Source organism: Schistocerca serialis, chromosome 3 (assembly GCF_023864345.2).
Source record: "Schistocerca serialis cubense isolate TAMUIC-IGC-003099 chromosome 3, iqSchSeri2.2, whole genome shotgun sequence".
Classification (NCBI taxonomy): Eukaryota; Metazoa; Arthropoda; class Insecta; order Orthoptera; family Acrididae; genus Schistocerca; species Schistocerca serialis.
In genome coordinates, this window is record NC_064640.1 from 720,270,993 (window position 1) to 720,294,899 (window position 23,907).

A 23,907-nucleotide genomic window follows, 5' to 3' on the forward strand; every position below is an offset into this window, starting at 1 on the left:
TCAATATCTTTCTGCCCAAAGCATCCAGACTGCCTTCTGACACGTGAGTCTCTGTGTCTTCCTGAAATTTATGTTCTCTGCCATTTACTTTGCCTAGCAAGAAGCACTCTGTCTCTGCATACGTTTGTGAAGTCTCGTATTCTACTGTGAATAGTGTTAAACGGATGAGGCACCCCTGTTCTCATTTAATGACTGATTATGAAGACATTATTTGTCCCGTGCTTTCTTCCAACTGTCACGCGTTTTATGGCCCACCTCCTTACACTCATAACATTTGGGTTGACGATGTTGTTTCCTGATGTGGCCATGCGCCCACATCACTTCAGAAGAAAAAAAAAAAAAAAAAAAAAAAAAACGCTGCGATCATCCTGTATTCGTGTAGCAAAGTTAATGTCTTCCAGTTTCATAGCATCCTAACGGTAGCAGATAAGTCACCTAGGTTCTCTATTCTGACCTCCTTCACATCAATAGAAATACCTCTTAGAAACACATCCAGAGATCTATTCTCTGCCTCACACATAATCATCCTATTGGCCCCCGCATTTTGCTTTAGTTCATACATTTGCAGTTTAAATTTCCTAATCCTGTCAGAGAAAGATTCACTGATTCATCGTACTTCTACAGTAGTCCATTGAGATTGTCCCTGTAGAACCTAGCACTGCTCTACTTCTGATAGCGCTGTGTTACACCGTTAGGAAGTCCATCAAATGCGAGGGCCTTACTGTGACTCTTCGGGTTGCCCTAGAGCAGAATATAGATCAGGGCCAGCGACGCCGTGCCAGACTTCACGTGTGCAGCATGTGGACCCAAAAGCGGGCCAAGCCCAGTTTGTCACTCGGCTTTGCTCAGTCCTTCTCGAAAGTACTCGGAAGAACGCCACATATCAGTTAGTATCAGGGTGCGGAGTTTTTCGGTCGGAACATGTCTCTTCAGTTAGGTAGAATCGTGCTGCAAGTGCTGTTTAACCTTCGCGATTTCTTTATGGTATGAAGGAAATTCGCAGTTCATGTGTCTGTTTGCACAAGAAGAGGCAGTCTAGAGATCTATAGTCACAACATTTTAAAAATAAATGGGAATGGCAGAACGGAGGTATGAGGATTCTCACCATGTATTATGCAGTCGCATAAGTGATGGGTACTGAAAATTTGCTATAAAATGACATTAAATTACCAAACAGCATGAATTTAAAGATTTAGCTGAAAATAAAAGAACAAAAAATTACAATGATAGACAAATGGGATTCATTGTTCCGTACATCAAGAACACCTCGTGCTAAATTTGCATGCCTGGACCACGTGAAGAAGTTGGTGGTACAAACAGCAAAATATCTGAAGGCACATGCATTGTCCCCATGTCGGTTGCAACAGTTTTGAATGGAACTGAACAAAGAGTGTGGAGACTTCATGTATTACTGAAAAGGACGTTGAAAGTGAAGTGGCATGCCTGGAACAATTTTTCAATTGAAAACTCGCTGTTGTTGAATTTAAGAAGGAGAAAGGAGTGCAAGAACGAAACTTAGAACATCCGGAACAGACTGCAGACATATTACTTTAAGTGCACTTGACTGCGTCCTGTCCACACTCGCAATGTAACTTCTGTCTGATTTGATGGGGATGCATTTAAATAAAAAATCACGTTGTGGAAGGGACACTGGGATTAAAGAAAATGCGAGGTTTCAAGAATTCATTGTGGCTAAGAAAGAATTACAAGGATACTTTCATAAAGATTTTGAGGACACTGTCAATCCGACATCTGTTTATTACAAGCCGTTTTCGAGACCGTTTGCCGCTTCAGTTGAAACCGCCCCTACGGATGTGCAGATGTGACTGAGTAACCTACAACGTAATTCCAGTTACGACAAATCATTTTACTTCAAAAATGTCCAGGATGTCTAAATTGTTTTCCTCAGGTAGAGTTTCCACGTCTCCATGACGAGATTACAAAAGTGCTACAATATTTCTATCGACATATTTGTATGAAAGACATTTTTCGGTTATGAAACTAAATACGTTACGACTATGTGGCAGTTAAACGAGAAACTCGTGAAATTGTCTGCGTCTGTCCGTATGCTGGCCGTCTGTATCATTTAGAAATTATGTTATGTCTTCAGCGTGCCAAAAATAATTGAATAATGCTGAAAATTTGTTTTGTTTGTGACATACGTTGTTGAGAAATGTGAAATGTAAAACCAAGTCGTATGTAGTGTGACTTATTGCCATTTAAATGGGGTGCATTCATAGTTTTCTTCTCTTCACACTACTTGCACTCAGTGTAGCATGGCGAGAGGGGAAATATGAAGCGAGGCTGAGTGGTTTGGCGCACCACATGAGCCAAAATCGTGACTGCCCTTTATATAGGTTGTAAAGAGCATCCTGTAGCATAAACATCCCAACAGTTGAACAAAGCAGAGCAACATTATTCCACAACAGAGAAATGTTAAGAGTAATCTCTGGTGGTATTATATACTTCTGCTCTCACTTAAATGACCAAAACTTTAGTTGTGACAAAACACACTGATCTCAAACGCTTATTAGAATTGAAGGATTCTTGTAGCAGATTAAGATGGTGGGTGCTCCGTTTGAGTGGATGTGATTGTGAGATAACACACAAGCCAGGTGAAAGGCTTGCTAACACCAACAGTTTGAGCAGGAAAGTTGCAGTTCTACTAACAATTATTAGTAGCATTGCTGAATGATGAAAGGCTCAAGCTGTAGATGCTGACTGACAAAAATTCAAGTCTCAACCTCAAATCACTGCAGAAAAACCAAGTGCAGATTATGAGTGGTGGTACCTGCAGCTTTCCAGAAAAAGTCTTCTCACAAGCTCATGACCATATGTTGTGAGATCATGGTAGATGAAAAGCAACTGATAGAAGATTTTCTGAAAAATTTTGGTGGAACACTTGAAAACGAGATGTCAGGAAATATGTGAGGACCCGTATACTGTGGGCACCATGAGCTGATCTCAGCCACTGACCAGTTCTGTTACAATGTCTATCTGAAGCGTCTTAACCATTGACAATGCTTGAGGTGGACGTTTTAGGCTCATTTAATAAAACACCATCAGGAAATAAGTATATACTGACTAAAATTGACCACTGATCATGTTATATAGTAATGACAGCAATCCCTCGCCAAAATTCGAATACATTTGTTCAAGCATTAGTAAATAAATGTTTACTCACATTTGACATTCTGGACACATTAATTACAGACCAGGTACCAATCTAATGTCCAATCTTATTAAGCAATTGTGTCAGCTCAACTGAATTCGCAAGCTGTAAACAAGGGCCTCCCATTCTTCAGCCAATGGGAAAACAGAGAGAGTTCACAACATGATTTGCAAGATGGTGAGCTATTACATTAGCAGTAATCATGAAAACTGGAACATATATTTAAATTTTGTAATTGCTGCATATAGCTAAAGTCCATATGGATACTGGTCTTTCACCATATGTGGTAATATGTGGAAGAAAAATTTCTTCACCTTTTGGCCTTGGGTCCAATGCTGAATCAGTAAAAATGTTTGCTAAGAAATTATGAAACATTTGGGAATAAGTAAGACAAGCAAATGCAGAAGCATTAGTACAGCTATAGCACATGGGACAATGAGTAGGGAAGCTACAGCAGTACAAGATCGGCCAATAAGTATTAGTAATGAATCCATATGCACCAAAAGAAAAAAAAAAACACAGAGATTCCTGACCAGACACCATGGACCATACCTAGTAGTGGAAATGATTTCAGATTTCAAGTTTAAAATACTGATACCAACAAAGACTTTGACAATTCACATGGGACATATTAATCCTTTTAAGTGAGCTGTTCAGGTAAGCTTCTGAAGAAGGGGGTAAGTGGGTGCAGATACAGACCAAATATGTACTAAGATGAGTTAGAGAGGATTTTTGTCTCATTATAAAATTTGCAGTTTTCTGAATAAAATTATATATTTATATATATAGGGTGACTCACCTAACGTTATCACTGAATGTATTTCGTAAACCATATCAAATACTGACGAACCGATTCCACAGACCGAACGTGAGGAGAGGGGCTAGTGTAATTGTTTAATACAAACCATACAAAAATGCACGGAAGTATGTTTTTTAACACAAACCTACGTTTTTTTTAAATGGAACCACGTTAGTTTTGTTAACACATCCAAACATATAAACAAATACGTAATCAGTGCCGTTTGTTGCATTGTAAAACGTTAATTACATCCAGAGATATTGTAACCTAAAGTTGACGCTTGAAACCTCCGACGTTCAGTTGCGTGTTGTAACGAACACGGGCCACGGTCAGCGAGCAGCATCTGCAGGGACATTTTTATGATGACGACCGTGTTTACGAGTGTGGCTGTAGTGCACTGTTGTGGTTTGGTCTTGCTGTCACAGTGTCTGCATGTAGCACTTGCTGCAATTGTTATTCTGCATTCGTCTCCGTACGCAGACCAACTGTAGTACACCGTGTTACCAGACATCTGTGATAGTGTAGTGTTGTAGGAACTGTGACCATGGTGTATTCGAACTCTGAAAAGGTCGAGATGATACTCATCTATGGCGAGTGTCGACGAAATGCAGCTGAAGCCTGCAGGGTGTATGCATAATGGTACCCGGACAGAGAGCATCCAACGTGCCGCACATTGCAAAACATCTACCGCCAACTGTATGCAACAGGTATGGTCATAACACGCAAACAGGTCCGTAATAGGCCCGTCACAGGAGAAGTGGGTGCAGTTGGTGTGTTAGCTGCTGTTGCCATGAACCCACACATGAGTACACAGGAACTTGCGAGAGCCGGTGGACTGAGTCATAGTCGTGTCATGCGCATACTGCATCGTCACCACTTTCACCCGTTTCATGTGTCACTACATCACCAATTACATGGTGATGACTTTAATCATCTAGTGCAATTCTGTCAATGGGCATTAACAGAGAATGCGTTGCAGTTCTACCTGTTTACCGATGAAGCGGGTATCACAAACCATGGTCCAAGAGACAACAAGTCCATAGCAATGATCTGATAGCTGCTGCAGTAACAAGGCAAACATAAATTCTCAGTGAACACTGGTTGCAGACTGTAGAGGTACTTGCTTCATGCACATACCACAACCACGGCTGCTGCTTCCAAGTTGTGATCAGTATACCATTTGAGGTGGTGTCTGAAGTCTCACATGTGTAGCATCTTTGGGGCATATGAATAGTTATGAGCTTCATATTGCAGTCTGATGGTGATACTAAAGATACAGCAGGCCTTATTTCACAGAAACCTAAGACAGATCATGCAGTGAATTCCCCACACTTTTTGTACCAGTCCTAGTATTTTTTGACAATTTTGAATATTATATTAAGTTAAACCAAAAAGCAATATGCGTGGGTGGGTATTTGCAAAAATTTACCAATAGAAGTAGGGGGACAAGACAAAAATTTTCTTTTTGGTATAAAATTGTTGGCCAGTTTCAAGACATGTTATTCTACAAAAAATAAATTTATAGATGACACACCCACACCCACAAAAACACACACACATACACACACAAACACACATGCACACACACACACACACACACACACACACACACACACACACACACACACACACACACACACACACACATACACAATTCATTGTATACCAAATAATTTCTAGTCATTCGTTCAACATTTATTCCAGGTAGATTACTTTGATACTTAAAATATATGCATCCTTTCAAACTATCTTCAAAGTACACCTCTCTGTATTATTATAATTATTATGGAAGTGGCACATTTTTAATCTGATGGTCTGAAATTGTGACGTAGTGACATCCAAACAACCATAAGATATACAGCAATTGTTGAAGCTGTAGTGTTATCCAGTATGACCAGCCACATAATGCTCCAACTGGTTAAATGAGAGTTTTAGTGAAATCATGAGAATTTCAGAGAATTCAGTAGGGAATTAAAAATCTGTATTCCAGATCTGGGGGTGGTGGTGAGGGGGGAGGGGGGGGGAGAGAGCAAGTGCCCCTCTTTTGTGTCCTCTCCTGCATCTTTGTGGACACATATGACTTTATGGACATTGTACAGAGAAGACAGATAGCATATAGCTCACGCTCAAGGACAAAATTAAGCAATAATTAGATACTTGTGTGGGACATGGAACTGATGACAGTTAAGTGATCCAAGGGATCTGAAATGCTTTGTAGAGACTTTAAGGCAACTATAAATTCATAGTCAGTAATATAAACACACTCAATAACTAGTTCAGGAGAGTTTCTGTCAATATGAGCAAGAGAACAATGTTTTTAAAAATTGTATCCCAAAATTAAATATTTACAGTCGCCATTGGATAAGAGACCAACAAATGAATAATAATATTTAACACACCCTTCAGTCATAGTATCACAAATGCATTAGCAATATTTCAAATAAATGGCAGCATGATCCTGTCCTACCGCCAGTGTGCATGAATAAAGTGCTAGCCCAACAAAAGCAGCTCCATACTAAAATTAGTCACATATTTAAGGCACGTATGTTTTGAAATTAGCATTGCACCATCTAAGCAACATTTATCAGCAATTGTCGCCCTTCCTTACCTCACCAGTATTACATTATTAGGAAATGCAAACTTTATCTCCAGAGCTGTGAAGAGATTGAGGCCTCTTTATTTATCAATATATAAACCATACAATTTGGGTGGTCTTATTCAAAGAAGCAAGCGTTCTTAACAGTCACGAGCAAGTTTCACTTGGCTCTCTGTTTGGCAAACTACATACACTATGTGATCAAAAGTATCCAGACACCTGGCTGAAAATGATTTTCAAGTTCGTGGTGCCCTCTGTCAATAATGCTGGAATTCAATATGGTGTTGGCTCACCTTTAGTCTTGCTGACAGCTTACATTCTCGCAGGTATACATTCAGTCAGGTGCTGAAGGGTTTCTTGTGGAATGGCAGCCCATTCTTCATGGAGTGCTGCACTGAGGAGAGGTATCGATGTCGGACAGTGAGGCCTTGCACAAAGTCAGCATTCCAAGACATCCCAAAGGTGCTCTATAGGATTCAGGTCAGGACTCTGTTCAGGCCAGTCCATTACAGGGATGTTATTGTCATATAACCACTCTGCCACAGGCCACGCATTAAGAACAGGTGCTCGATCGTGTTGAAAGATTCAGCCGCCATCCCCACATTGCTCTTCAACAGTGGGAAGCAAGAAGGTATTTAAAATGTCAATGTAGGTGTGTGCTGTGATAGTGCATTGCAAAACAACAAGGGGTGCAAGCCCCCTCCATCAAAAACATGGCCACACCGTAACACCATCACCTCTGAATTTTACTGTTGACATTTCACACACTGGCAGGTGACATTCATCAGGCATTCACCATACCCACATCCTGCCATCGGATCACCACATTGTTTACCATGATTTGTCAGTCCACACAACGTTTTTCCACTGTTCCATCGTCCAATGTTTACACTCCTTACATCTAGCGAGGTGGCGTTTAGCATTTACCTGTGTGATGTGTGGCTTATGAGCAGCCGCCCGACCATGAAATCCAAATTTTCTCACCACCCTTGCAATTGTCATAGTACTTGCAGTGGATCCTGATGCAGTTTGGAACTCCTGTTTGATGGTCTCGATAGAAGTCTGATTATTACACATTACAGCCCTCTTCAACTGTCAGCGGTCTCTGCCAGTCAACAGACAAGGTAGGACTGTACGCCTTTGTGCTGTATGTGTCCCTTCACGTTTCCACTACACTATCAGATTGGAGGTTGAGGGTTAATTTTGGGGAGGAAACAAAACTGCAAGGTCATCAGTCTCATCAGATTAGGGAAGGATGGGGAAGGAAGTTGGTCATGCCCTTTCAAAGGAATCATCCCGTCATTTGCCTGAAGCAGTTTAGGGAAATCATGGAAAACCTAAATCAGAATGGTCAGATGTGCAATTGAATCATCATCCTCTCAAATGTGAGTCCAGTGTGTTAACCACTGTGCCACCTTGCTTGGTATATCACATTGGAAACAGTGTGACACCCAATCACCTAAGCACGAACAAAGTCCGTGAGTTCTGCAGAGCACCCCTTTCTGCTCTCTCATGATGTGTAATGACTACTGAGGTTGCTGATATGGAGCACCTGGCAGTAGGTGGCAGCACACCACACCTATGTAAGTTTTTGGGAGTGTCTGGATACTTTTGATCACATAATGTCTGTGGAAAGCCCTTGGCAGTATAAGAAGGTGCACATCAATATGGAACATGCACAGCTCTTTCATACCAGTGCACACAATTCCATACAACAAACTGAGGCACTTAGGGCAAGATAATGGTAAGCCATATTAAGTTAATTTTGCAGGACAGTCATTTGAATGTTCTTAAAGTTCATAAATCAGGTAATGGGCATAACAGGTGTATTTCTTATATTGTAAGATTCTACATATGTTACAGTGTTCTTCTCACATGAAATAAAACATTTTTAACTACTGCACGCTATGAAAAACAATATTAAGTATAAGGACTAGATACAGTTCTCTGGCTTGTGATAGTGTATCACAAAAGATTCAGTGCCAAAATTTGGCTTTACCAATTGGTATTAAGTGTAATATGAAATACAGCCATCAGTTAATGTTGATTGAATAACCTGTTCTGTGGCTTTGTACTGAGTAAGGGATAAATAATATCTGTGATGCACTAAAGGTATATAGGGAAGCAGGTCCATGATGATAGACAATTTCTCATGCTGCATAAGAATAGGCCTACAATAATCTGGTCATAATCTGTGAAATCTATATTGGACATCTATGCTTCTCAACATTAATGTCATGGAAGTCTCTTTGAACAGTGTGTTTCAGGAAAACTGAATCAGGATCTGAGACCAAAAATTTGAATACAGTAACTTCTGATTAGTTACTATAATATACTGTCTATTTCTTGCTGTATTTGTTAATGTTATGTGCTGATGAGGAATTGTGCTGAACTCTAGATAATCATCATGTGTTATAACTTTTTTTCTGCTCTGTTTTTCTTGGCAATATCAAACCACTCAGTGGGCGAGAAAACATGGCTTGCATGTCTTCTTCAGTATTACTCAATGGTAGCAAAATTTCTATATCACAGGAGTTGTGTGTGACCAGGAATCAAAACCTGTTTTTAGTTTCTTTGCACCTGTAGTTTTCATTTGTAAAGAGGACTCCTACAAACCAGTTGAGATGATCACAATATTGAATCGGTTTCTACTTAACCTCTCTAATAATGGCTGTTTTTATCCCTCACAGTAGGGTACAAAGTGATTCCAGTATAAAGTACTGATTGTCATCTTCCAATCAAGATAAACCTTTTAGGGATTCTCATTATTGCTTTAGTGACCTGGGTAGGTCAGAATGCTTTGAATGTGCTTGTGAACTCCTTCTGTCACTTCAGGTGGATATTTCTGATGTTTTTTATGGTGCCACCTCTGGTCTGTCTTTACATAATGGCATCCATCCATCCTTGAGGGATGATGGTGTAGCATGCTTGGTTCAGAGTCTGCAGCGTCTGCTGTGGCTAAAAGGTCCCACTCAAGAGTGGCAGTCCCTACTGCAGTTTGGACATGTGAAATTTGAGGGACTTCGAACAGATGCTGTTCTGTCTCTTTGTTTTCTTCTTTTACCGATTTGTACCTGTGTGCGTTCGTCCTCTGAGAGCTTGACGCCATTGCGTACAGTTTCTCGCCACTTGACATGGTCATCTGCAATGCTTTCCCAGTGACTTGGATTGATTCTAGTCTTGGTCAGGTCTCTCTTGCAGACATCCTTGAAACGAAGATGCGGTCATCCCACTGGCCTCACACCCTCCTAAAGTTCTCCGCACAGCAGTTGTTTCGGTATCCGTTCAGGATCCATGAACCTGATGTGTCCCAACTATCGTAGACATTGATGACTCAGGAGTGTAAAGATGTTGGTTGTGCTTGCATGATGAAAGACTTCGGTGTTGGGTACTCTATCTCTCCAAGAGATCTGAAGGATCTTCCAGAGACAGCGAAGATGGAAGCTGTTGAGTCGAGATTCATGCCTAGAAAGAGTTGATCATGTCTTGCAGCTATAGAGAAGGGTGTTGCAGACTTTTAATTTAGTTTTTGTGGTAAGCAGTCCGTTGTTCCATACTCTGTTTTTCAATCTAGCCATGACAGACGATGCCTTTGTGATTCTGTTAGTAATTTCAGTGTCCATGGACAAGCAGCTACATATTGTGGATCCCAAGTAGGTAAAGTCATCAACTACCTGCAGAGGATTGCCATCAATTCTGATGGATGGAAGGTTGGTAGTGCTCTGCGCCATGATCTTAGTATTTTGAAGGTTGATGATTAGACCAAATTTTTCAAAGGCATTTGATAATTTGTTGATTATATACTGCAGCTCATCTTCTGTGTTCAATACTACAGCTGCATCGTACACATATAACAACTCACGGATAACAACTGTATTTACTATGGTCTTGGCCTTGAGGCAAGCGATGTTGAAAAGATTTCCATCAGATGTTGTATGTAGATACACTCCCTCCTCACAGTCTTCAAAGGCAAATCTGAGCAGAAGGGAAAAGAAAATCCCAAATTATATAGGAGCTAACGCACACCCCTGTTTCACACCGCTATTAACAGGGAATGCTTCTGCTGTTTTACTGTTGAAGCAGATTGTTGCTTGTGTTTTCTCATGGAAAGAGACAATTATCTGTAGTAGTTTAGGTGGGCATCCAATATTCTGCCACAGTTTGAAAAGCCCATTTCTGCTCACTAAATCAAATGCTTTAACAAGGTCAATGAAAGCAATATAAAGTGGCCTCTGCTGCTCATGACATTTCTCTTGTAGCTGTCTTAAGGAGAAGATCATATCTACGGTTGATCGGCTGGGCCTGAAGCCAGACTGAGGTTCTGGATAGATTCTGGAAGCTAAGATTTGTAATCGCATTAGGATGACTCTTGCATAAGCTTTCCCAGCTACACTTAGTAATGAAATGCCTCGGTCATTGTTACAGTTGTTTCTGTTCCCTTTCTGTTTATATAGAGTAACTATCCTCGAATGCCGCATACTCATCGGGACATAACCTTCTTCCCAGCTGGTTGTAATAAGTGAATATAAATGTTTGAGAAGAACAGACTTGTTATACTTAATAACCTCTGCAGGGACCCCATCTACAACTGGGGCTTTTCCGTTAGCAAGAGAATTTATTTCTCTACTAAGTTATTCCATAGTAGGCATTGCATCTAGTTCCTCCATAACTGGCATTTGTTTGATGGCATCACATGCATCCTTGCTAACTTCATTCTAGGCTCCATACAACTCGAGGTAGTTTTCAACCCAGCATTCCATTTTTTTGCCTTCATCAGTAATGACTTCACTTGTCTTGGACTTCAGAGGAACTGTTTTTCTGACAGTTGGTCCAATTGCTTTCTTAATACCATCGTACATTGCCTGAGCATCCCCAGAATTGGCCGCTTTCTGTATACCTGTACATAAATTCAGCCAGTAGTTATTTGCACATCTCCTGGATGTTTTCTGTGCCCTATTCTTTGCTTCTCATAGGTGATCTCGAGTTCTTTCATTTGGGTTTCTTTTGTAAGCGAGCAGGGCTTTCCGTTTAGCCTCAGTGCCTGGTTCCATTTCTTCCAAATTTTGCTCGTATCAGTCCTTATTTCTTTTTCCTTTTATTCCATAGGCCAATACTGCTGAGTTGTAGATTGCACCTGAGAGTTTTGCCCATTTCTTATCAACATTCCTTTCTGCTTGCACGTTTCCTGGGAAAGCACTTTCAAAATTACTGGCAAAATCCTGCTTTCTTTGTGTGTCGTGAACATGATCTGTGTTGTAATGGGGATGACATCTCGGTTTAGCATGGTGACATTTCTTAGGAGTGAGCCTCAATGTGCATGCCACCAGGGCGTGGTCAGTGTTGCAGTCAGCACTATGATAACTTCGTGTCAGTATCACATTTTTGAAGCCAGTACGCCTAGCTATGACTAAGTCAAGTTGAAGCCAGTGATGGGAGTGCGGGTGTCTCCAAGACACCTTGTGCTTATCTTTAAGCTGGAAATATGTGTTTGTAATACAGAGGTCACAAAAGCAGCAAACTTCAAGCAGTCTCTGGCCATTTTCATTAATTTTTCCCACCCCAACTCTAGTATTTAAGTCCCCAAGATTACATAGTGTCTCGGTGCTAGGTACCTTGGCTATTCTGTCAATGTGTAAATAATAAAACAGATCCTTCTCTTCCATGCTGGATGATAAGGTGGGAGCGTGCACATTTAGGATGTTGACAGTGCCACTTGAGGAGCATATTTTCAAAGCAATAATTCTCTCTGTTCCACCGGATGGTGGCACAGTACAATCCAGGAGGGTGTTTTTAACAGCAATTCCTACATCATGAAGTCTTGGCTCATCTTGAGACTTCCCCTGCCAGAAGAATGTGTAATTATCCTCCCTGATAGAGCCCACGTCCTGGAAGCCGCGTCTCCTGCAGTCCTGCGATGTCAACAGTCAAATGATGGAGCTCTCTGTCAATTACAGCAGTCTTACGGATGAAATCAACCTCTTGGGCATCGTCAATGTACCTTGGACACATGGTCCTAACATTCCAGGTGGCAATACGAAATAGTGATTTCTTTATTATTTCATTTTTGTTGTTGGTAGGTGTACTATACCAACCCGCTTGTCAAAGATTACTTCTAAGCTCCACACACCCCGTGAAACAGGCGGATAGTGGCGGGACAGCACCTTATTCTCTGGGGGCTGCCCAGCTTGAGGCAGATGGTAGCTGTCCAATGAGACGCAATGATGTCTCCCACCGTCGGAAGTGGCCCCTGGCACTCGAGTCTTATGCCAATCAGACAGAGCTTATAACCGGTAACTGCCTCTTCCCGTGTTGTGCCGAAGTTCTTGGACATCACTGAAGTGTCCTATCCAGGATGCTACAAGCCTGAGCGATAAATATGAAGACTCGTGAGTTGCCCAATCATCACGGTCTCCCTCTCGACCTAAATGATAATATCTTGAGGAAAGGCAAGCCAATACGTCTGGTATCACTTTGGTTTCAGGAGCTGCCGGAAGGGGACATAGTGCGCCTTCCAACTGCCTTTGGGGGCCCACTCCAGATTTTCTTTCAGGGCTTTCTCCCTTAGCCTTCATCCCTCCCGAGACTAACCACAAGGCAGTGGTGTGTTAAGGTAATTAGAGAAAGAAAAGGAATGGTAACTGAGGAGAGGGTAGGGAATAGGATATATAGGATATAGGATATAACACATGTCATTGTGAGGCACACTTTGTCTGGCTCCTCTGCTGAGACCTGCCCGGCTAGGTTTGACCTGCCAGAAGCTGTGCTACCACCAATATAGCTCTCAGCTTCCTTGGAGCAAACAAACTCTCCCGCCCACATGGACAGTTCTATGATAAGGCGGTACCTCATGGGAGTCATGTCTTTACAAACTCTTTAATACTACTGACTTTCTTTGCAACATTTTCCACTCTTCTTCCCAATTTGTGTAGCCTGTGAATGGAGAGAAAAGCATTTCTCTCCATTCACAGGCTTACAGATTTTGATATCTTCACCCTGCACCTTAACGGTGCAGATAGTTGTGATCTTCCAGGAAGGCTTACCCGATTTTTTCTCATAGGAGTGTTTAGCAGGTGCCATTTGAGATACACAAAGAGGAGTAGTTGTTTTGTGTATCAACATTCTCTAAGTCACAGACTCCATGTAATATTGTGAAATCTGGTTCTGCTGTCTTCATCATCCATTTCTGATGGCAGGGACATGGATGTCCCATTTCTTTTGCAGCTAATTTCATTTTTATAGCATCATTGTGTAATTCTGACTCTTAAAAAGGAAAATAACATTTGTGTTATAACATGTTTATGAAAAAAATCATGTTGCAAGTAATAACAATACTAATCCAGTATTATTCTGTTCTCGCTCTCCTAATTAATAATGTTAATAATTGGTGTTGTTTCAGTAAAATGATATCATTTTTAACGCTCTTCAACTGTGGTCAGTAGCCCTTCTCTCAATTCAGGAATTCGCTGCCATCATCAACACCTTCAACCCTTAACGGGTGAGATGGCCACCTCTCTAACAACAAATGCTGAGTCTCCCTCTTTGTGGAAGGAAAAAAATTAAAAATTATGAAGAGAATCAACCCATGAACCTACAATGAAAAATAGTGCAATTTATCATCTATATTGTGACATTACTAGATCAATTTAGCACTTTAACAGCTATTTAATGGAAAGCCATAATAACCCCTATAGCAGGCACCTAGAGATGTTCATAACCAGTGTAAAACTGTTCATGGTTAATAGGCTCCATATAGATATCTTGGAAATGTCCCATGGATCACAAATCCATTAATTTCTTAGTATTGAGAGCTTTCTCCACCGTCATGGTAACCCACATTGTCACATGCTTCAGTATAGCATGCCACATAATTATATTTTGTTGTTGCTTACCTCTAATCACATGGATTTTGTCAATAATCTACATCTACAACATTCATCTCAAGAGGATTCGCTGTCAAAATGGTTGGCTTCTGTATCAGACCTTAGTACATTTTTTTCATGCAAACAAGTCACACTGTTTCCTCTGTGAGTCATCATCTTGGCTGTGGCTTGCCATACTAAAACAAAAAAATTATGTACTTTGTCTCAGTGCAATACGTAACAACAGAGTGTGTTAGCCTCTTCATATACTACCCTGCCAGTGGTTTTCCATCCTCTAGCAGATATGAAAAACACAGATATCTCAATTTCACTGAATGTATGGCTTACCAGCATCTAGCCTTGAGCACTATTGTATTTGAATCTAATTCACTCAATGAAGTATAATGTAATTACAGTTAGGCACAGAGACATCGGCAGTAGTATATACAACCCAGAAGTTCCATGTCTATTTCCATGACAACAAGTTTTTCCATCTAATGGACCTTGTAATCGAGCATTAATAACCATATTTGTCCCATGTAATATGGTACCAAAGCAGACACCTGAACAATAACAAAGATGGACTATATTTCTAGAAACATACAAACATAAGATTTTTAATAGATAGTCATCCACAGTACCACCTCTAATGCTCTATTCAAACTTCCAGTAGACACAAAAGTAGCTCTAGCTACTAACAAGAATCACATCCTAGTGGTAGTGATTCAAAGGGCCCAACAGATGTGGCTCAACCATTCACCCCTAGAGTGCATCACAACTTGTGCAGCATCACCAGTTATCATTAGCTAATAGAATGTTGATAGAATCCAGAAGAATGTTAGATAGTTATTCCAAAGCAAATCTCTGTGGAAATTTGAATTATGGCCAGTATCTGTCATCCCTGGCACACTCACCTGGACAATTTGGAACTGTTTTTAAAGTATATATGGTTGGTGGTGGCAGGCACAGTGTCTAGTTACCCATACATCACCAACATGCAGTCAGTTGCTACAGATCATATAATCTGAGGCCTAAGTAATTTTCTCATATTTGATGATGATGATGTTTAGTTTGTGGGGCACTCAACTGCATGGTCATCAGCACACATACAAAGTCCTAACTTTTACACAGTCCAATTTTTACATCATCCAATCTAACCACTGTTACAAATGATGATGAAATGATGAGGATAACCCAAACACCCAGGCCCCGGGCAGAGGAAATATCCAACCTGGCCAGGAATTGCTCATGTTTGAGGTAAGCCTACTCACATACCACACAACACAAATAACCTGATAATCCCAAAAGAGATATTTTATGGTGGAAACCCGTAAATGTTACTACACCTCCTCCACATTCAGCAATCTCCATCCTGCACCCAAAGACCTTGATTCTGGCAGCAGTAGAGAGCACCCATGGCCAGATGATGTTCACTGCAGCCACCTGGGATAGTTGTCAGTGGCACCACTAAAACTATCTCTGTGATGGTCTTGCCGACAAACCACTAACAAATGAAGAACAACAACACCATCAAATAATATCCCATGAAAAATTTCACCAGACATCACAGATGATATGTGATACTGGACCAACAGCTTCACCACAACCAAGGACAGCACCCCATACAGGTGGCACCTTCAAGTAAAACAGTATTTCTCAGAAAGATTCTTTTAGGGAGATCCAGTGGTGGGTGGTCTATTGGCAGGTTCTGCCAATTACTGGTCTAACTACCCTAATATCTCCATGCCTATAAACACAGACTGTCAGAACAGTGCTCCAACACTGAACATCCAAATACTTAGCACATTAATAATCTGCCGGAGTCACTATCAGTCAAGTTGATTCTAGGCCAATTTGCTTTCCGTTTGGGTGAGGGTTTTCATGTCAGGTAACGTTATTGACAATAATGCTGTATCACAGCTGCCACTAGACCCGGAGGTAACTAACAACATGAGGGCACCTCAGGCCATGAAACCACCATGGCTTGATCAGCCAACTTCATATTACTGGGACATGCATCCACTGACACCAACATATGACACCCAAATTGAACAGTAACCATAAGCTTGTTGCTATGCTCATGTGAAGTACTCACCAGTCTTCTACTATTAATGTCAACTCATGTCCACTATGGATTTTAAATAAAATATTCTATGGATTGTTGCTGTGATTAGTGGTTTCAAACTTTGGTTTTGTTCATTGATTCTCTTCTGTGCCAGTTTAGTTGTCATTGCTAAGTACTCATGCCTTCAATACAGGAACTTGTAAACCTGTTCTTGATATTAACTACATTAATATTTGTGATTTAATACATATTAGCATGTCACTGACAAACCAGACTCCTCTTGCTCACCATAATTAGGAGGTGGTAGCCCATAAGATGAACACTTACTGCTGTTATCTTGGTGTAAACTGCTATAAGTATTGAAAACAATGCACAAACAAATTCATCAGACACCATTACACATTTTCATTGGACACTGGCCTATGATTTGTGTCTTTGTAACTGCTAAAGGCTGATCATTACACTTAATTTATATATGCCAAAGGACTTTTCTTTCTTTTCTTCAAACCACTACCAGTGAGGTTTTCCAGTGGAAATAATGGGAGCACAAGCTGAATCTTGTACTGGTGTTGCCCACATTGGTGAAAACCAGCTGCAAGCTCTTCCATATTGGGGTCTAATTAAAATTAGGAGGATTATATTTAATTAGATTCAGTTCATAGATCTATGAGCAGTTTTTTTTCCTTTTCAATATTTATTAAAAATTTTTAATTGTTCCAGATAATTTAGAAGATGCATTGTGGTCTTCCGTAATCAAAGACACATAGAAGATTTAATTTTTTCCCTAACCATGTCAGATCCTGCATCATGGTACCAAATGGTAAGGAGGCAGTTTTTTCTGTACCTGCATACTGACACTCTTTGTGTATAGATGGGGCTTAGTCGCTAGAGAGATTTTAAGCCAAGTAGGGTCTTGTAGCTATGTACCTCCTTTAAACATGAAAATCCTAATCGTTTCCCTTCTGTTGGTAATGTATACTCAGTTTTCTTCCAGTACTGTGTTTAGGAACGTAAAGACACAAACTGCTTCCTATTTGTCAAGTAGGACCTCACCAAATTATGAGCTGTGCCTTGAATGACATAGATCCACAGTTTTTCCTGCAATATGGTCGTATCAACACAGTCAAATGCTTTTTGTAAGCCTAGAAAGATGCCACATACATGTTCTATGTTATCAATTGCTTGAGTGACACCTTTGATTCAGTTGGATGATGCTGTAATGGTGGATGATCCCTTGGCAAACCCATACTGCCCCTGAGAAATCACTTTTTTGCATACCAGGAAGTTCCACATTCTTATGTATATTAATTTCTCAAAGATTTTGGATATTCAGAAACGGGTCAAAAGTTTTCTACTCGATTTCTGTTTCCATTTTTAAAAATAGGGACAACTCGAGCAATTTTCAATTCATCTGGAAATAGACCATCTTCCATATGAGAGTTGATAACTGTGGATAAAGGTGATGCAATTTCATGTATACATTTCTTAAGAGTGTCCAGACTAAGACCATCATAGCCTGCTGCATGGGAATTCTTAAAGTTAATCACCATTTTAATTAATTCTTCTTTACTTGTTGGTGTCAAAAATATACTTCCTGACACTGATGTTCCTCTGAATTTGTATTTATGATTTTTAACATGATTGTTTATGCTTGAGCCAAAAGAAGCAAAGTAATTGTTAAATAGATATGCTATTTTATTCCGATCAGTTTCTATTGTGCCATTTATCAGCAAGTTGCTGCATGTTTCCTAGATTTACCTATTTCTCTATTTACTAGTGACCATGATGTTTTGGAGATATTAATTGAGTTCTGAATGGCAATTTCAAAATATTTCTGTTTTTCCAAAATTAGGAGGTCTACATAGTATTTCTGATACTTTTTGAACTCTTATTTTAATTTTTTATTGCTCAAGTAATTTAACATAGCATACTCATACCAGGCTTTTGAAGGTGGTGCTACAGAATAATGCTCAAGATTAGATGGGTAGATCACATAACTAATGAGGAGGTATTGAATAGGATTGGGGAGAAGAGAAGTTTGTCGCACAACTTGACTAGATGAAGGGATCAGTTGGTAGGACATGTTCTGAGGCATCAAGGACTCACCAATTTGGTATTGGAGGGCAGTGTGGAGGGTAGAAAGTGTAGAGGGAGACCAAGAGATGAATACACTAAACAGATACAGAAGGATGTAGGTTGCAGTAGGTACTGGGAGATGAAGAAGCTTGCACAGGATAGAGCAGCATGGAGAGCTGCATCAAACCAGTATCAGGACTGAAGACCACAACAACAACATTAATGACAACCATCACAGATCCTCCACCATGCTTCCGAAGAAGAAGAACACAGTTTATAGTGGGCACACTCACTGGTGTTCTTTGTATGTTATCAGTTCCTAATGTCTCAAGTGTCAGATTCATTGAATAAAATTAAATTCTTCCATATGCCACTACAGTAGGACCTGTGTGCTGGCAGAAACACCACAATAATTTTGCAAATATTTCCCATCATAAATCCATATTGCACAACCTGCTCTGTAGATAAATTTTGATCTCAGTACTCTCTTATATTTTACTTGTTATCTTGTTATTGATAAGAATCATAATTTATGGCCTGTTTTTATTATGGTGCTCAGATTTCCCTCCACTATTGTGCTTAGCAGGTAAAGATTTATCATTAATTTGAGATATGTGATCACACCAGATACAGATAAAATTACATGCCTCTAATAGATTAGAGCTCAAAGTCATAAAAACATCAGCTGAGCAGACATCAACAATTTGTCCTTGACAGAGATCTATAATGTTCCACATGAAGTAGATACAGGATGCAACTTGAAATTATCTTTCACAATTACTAGTCCATTTATGACTAACCTTTCAAACCTTACTGACAAATTTTGTACATTTTTAAATATAATCTCATGCCTCTTTGCTTTACTGCTTCTAAAAGGCTTCCTTGGTAGACTGACTGTGCTCTTTCCAAATGAGACTTGCAGTCAGGATATCACCCATATACACTGCTAGTTTGGACAGTAAATCGTCGTTTAGTACCTGACACAATCCGCTTATGAAGACACAAATGCTAAAACAAAAACCAAAAGGCCAATCTGCAAACTGGTAAAACACATCTTGTACATAAAAGCCATGTGCTTATGAGATTTGTGTGTCCACAGCGTACATGTCTTTCAATACTGAGAGAAGTCTTTCACTGTGGAGCATATTTTTACTGTTGTTGTTGTTGTTGTCGTCTTCAGTCCTGAGACTGGTTTGATGCAGCTCTCCATGCTACTCTATCCTCTGCAAGCTTCTTCATCTCCCAGTACTTACTGCAACCTACATCCTTCTGAATCTGTTTAGTGTATTCATCTCTTGGTCTCCCTCTACGATTTTTACCCTCCACGCTGCCCTCCAATGCTAAATTTGTGATCCCCTGATGCCTCAGAACATGTCCTACCAACCGGTCCCTTCTTCTTGTCAATTTGTGCCACAAACTCCTCTTCTCCCCAATTCTATTCAATACCTCCTCATTAGTTATGTGATCTATCCATCTAATCTTCAGCATTCTTCTATAGCACCACATTTCGAAAGCTTCTATTCTCTTCTTGTCCAAACTATTGTTGTCCATGTTTCCGTTCCATACATGGCTACACTCCATACAAATACTTTCAGAAACAACTTCCTGACACTTAAATCTATACTCGATGTTAACAAATTTATCTTCTTCAGAAACGCTTTCCTTGCCATCGCCAGTCTACATTTTATATCCTCTCTGCTTCGACCAACATCAGTTATTTTCCTCCCCAAATAGCAAAACTGCTTTACTACTTTAAGTGTCTCATTTCCTAATATAATTCCCTCAGCATCACCCAACTCAATTCGGCTACATTCCATGATCCTCGTTTTGATTTTGTTGATGTTCACGTTATATCCTCCTTTCAAGACACTGTCCATTCCATTCAACTGCTCTTCCAAGTCCTTTGCTGTCTCTGACAGAATTACAATGTCATCGGTGAACCTCAAAGTTTCTATTTCTTCTCCATGGACTTTAATACCTACTCCGAATTTTTCTTTTGTTTTCTTTACTGTTTGCTCAATATACAGATTGAATAACATTGGGGAGAGGCTACAACCCTGTCTCACTCCATTCCCAACCTCTGCTTCCCTTTCATGCCCCTCGATTCATATAACTGCCATCTGGTTTCTGTACAAATTGTAAATAGCCTTTCACTCCCTGTATTTTACCCCTGCCACCTTTATAATATGAAAGAGAGTATTCCAGTCAACATTGTCAAAAGCTGTCTCTAAGTCTACAAATGCTTGAAACGTAGGTTTGCCTTTCCTTAATCTACCTTCTAAGATAAGTCATAGGGTCAGTATTGCCTCACGTGTTCCAACATTTCTGCGGAATCCAAACTGATTTTTGCCGAGGTCGGCTTCTAACAGTTTTTCCATTCATCTGTAAGGAATTCGCATTAGTATTTTGCAGCTGTGAATTATTAAACTGATAGTTCAGTAATTTTCACATCTGTCAACATGTGCTTTCTTTGGGATTGGAATTATTATATTCTTCTTAAAGTCTGAGGGTATTTCGCCTGTCTCATACATCTTGCTCACCAGATGGTAGAGTTTTGTCAGGACTGGCTCTCCCAAGGCCATCAGTAGTTCTAATTATTTTTACTAATCAACATTAAACCATAGAGCTGCTCTCAGTCTGTGACTTTTTTTTCTAATGCAAGATCAAAGATTTCCTCCCTTCCCTTACATAATTTCACTGCATCCAGGTATATGGACTATAGCTCTGCAGATGACAGTGGGCCTAATTTCAATGTAACACTTATCGTGGACTAGCATTCAACTTTCTTGAAGCCTTTCATTACATTACAGAAATCACCTTGCTAGGCTACCTTCTGCCTACATAATGAGATAAGCCTGTACTAAGAACTATTCATTGATTACAGCATTAAAATGTGCACAAAGCCACAATACTTCCCTTTATTTGTTGTGCATATGATATGTGTGGCCCATTTGCTCACATTTACAGATTTGACAACACAGAGATTCTGGAGTTACTCTGACTCCTTATTTACTATTGGTTGAAGAGAAATTAGTACAAAGACTATTCCAAAAGGCTGAGTATTTGCTGTTGGTTTAAATGTAATATGGGCTTTGAAATCATTGGCTCCAAATTGAGAAAATGAATATCTTATACCACATTACACCTTAAAGTACTGGATACTTTTTATCACTTGCTTTTGACTGGCTTTTGCTCTGAGCATAAGCCTGAGTGGTATTCTTTTTTTGTTAGAAGAAGTTATGCAGTTGTCGGCTAGTGACAGTGGTGGTAAACCTGTTTTTTATCGCGTTAAATAACATTACTGTTGGACTTGTGTCTACTTGAAATGATAATAGCTGTTTGCTGATGTCATTGAAATTTCATATGGTGTACAACAGTGTAGTACAAAATTTTATATATTGATGAAAAATTTCAAATTTTGTATTTTGTTTGAGGCATATTAGGAAACATTGCATCTGTTTGTAGTAGAAAGCTACTTAACAAAATTTTCTCCATTGTTGCAGTGGTGATTGATTATGATCTTCCTTCACTACTTTGCGTTCCATGAAGGAACAGAAATGTAGCACTCTTATTAATGAAATGACGTATGCTACGCACTGGTTTCATCTTCACTTTACTGCCGAAGCTACTTAATTGATTTTGATAAGTTTTAATGCAGACAGATTGCAGTGTACACTGAACTGAAGATTCAACAAACACTAACTGACTTGGCAGGCTTTGCAAACTTACCATAGATAAAGTTAAACAATCCTGACCTTTAGCGATATTTAAACATGCTTTATTTTGGTTAGAGACAGCTTCAATGCTGGTAGATTGCATTACAATAAACCAATGTTTGCATTCTTGCTAAATAAAGCACTGCATGCAAGAAGGTAACTGTGGTTCATGAGCAAGAAGGCAACTGCTGTTCAGAGTGGTTTATTAATTGTTTAAAATGCTTGCTGCCCCAATACCAAGTCCACACTCAATTCTTTAGTTAGTGTGGTGCATGCCTGGGGCATACTTGCTGCAGCTGCCAGTCTCAGCTCTTGTCTGATGTGCCAAGTATCTGCAGTACATTTATGTAATCTGCACATTAGCACTATTTCTAGTTGTGGTTATTGGTAATACTTGATGTAGTAAAGGGGGCTGTAATTTTAAGGAATTGTGTCATATCTCCTCCATTTGTCTCATACTGCGTGAGTCTATTATGAATAAAAGAACCCATATATGTTGTCTGAGATTATTGGAATCTAAAGAAATATTTATGTCTTAATTTCTGTCAATCTGTTGGTAACGATAGTATGCTGCTAGTGACACACACATTTATACGAACAACAATGTTTCTGGGTCTGCCACTGGGGCTAGCATATGTAGTGAATTAAACACCTCTTGTCCAGTCCACAACAAAAAGCAGGCTATTTGACTGACACTGTCTCATACCTCACAAACTGGAAAATTCTGTTGCAGTGGCAGTGCAATGGATAATACCTAAGCTAAAGGATATTTCGGCATTTATAAGATGTAGGTCAGGAATATCTACTCTTCTGTCAACTACACTATACAGTCACATTAATGTTACACCCCGTCAAAACCCCGAATAACCACCTTTTCAAGTGTGGCCATCTGTGAAACATGCTGCAACAGAGTCAATGAGGTTTTGGAAGGTACTGATAAGAATGTAGAGCCATGCAGACTCCAGCACTGCTGGAAACTGTACTAAGTTTCTTAGTTGAGGATCCACAGTGCAAACAGCCTGATCAACATGGTCCAACAAATTTTCAATTGTGTTTAAATTTGGTGTGCTATTCATACCAGGCACATACACTGATGAGTCAAAGAATTATGACCATATACTTAAGAGCTTGTTTGTCCATATTTGGAATGAAATACATTACTGATTCTGTGTATCAGGGATCTAACACTTTGTTGGTAGGTTTGTGATGATATGTGGTATTAGATGTCTCTTCACAGGTCATCTAATTCGCATTAATAATGGGCCGATTGTCTGCGTACACAGTGATGCAGCTGATAACAACACAGATGGGTTCCACAGAACTTACATCAGGCAAATTTGGTTGATGAGACATCAACATGAGTTCACTATAACGCTCATAAAACCATGTAGCATTTTGCTCTGGCTCTGAGAAATGGACAGTTGTACTGCTGAAAGACGTCATCACCGTCAGGGAAGACATCAAGCATAAAGGGATCCAGGTGATTTGCAGCTGTCAGCATGTCTTTGATTCCTATCACAGGTCAAAAATATTCAATGAATGGTCTTTGAAGAGACACTGTTGGTAGCTCCTTGGTTCATCTGAGTAGTTTGCTGCTCAGTTGTTGCACGTCTGTTTACCCATA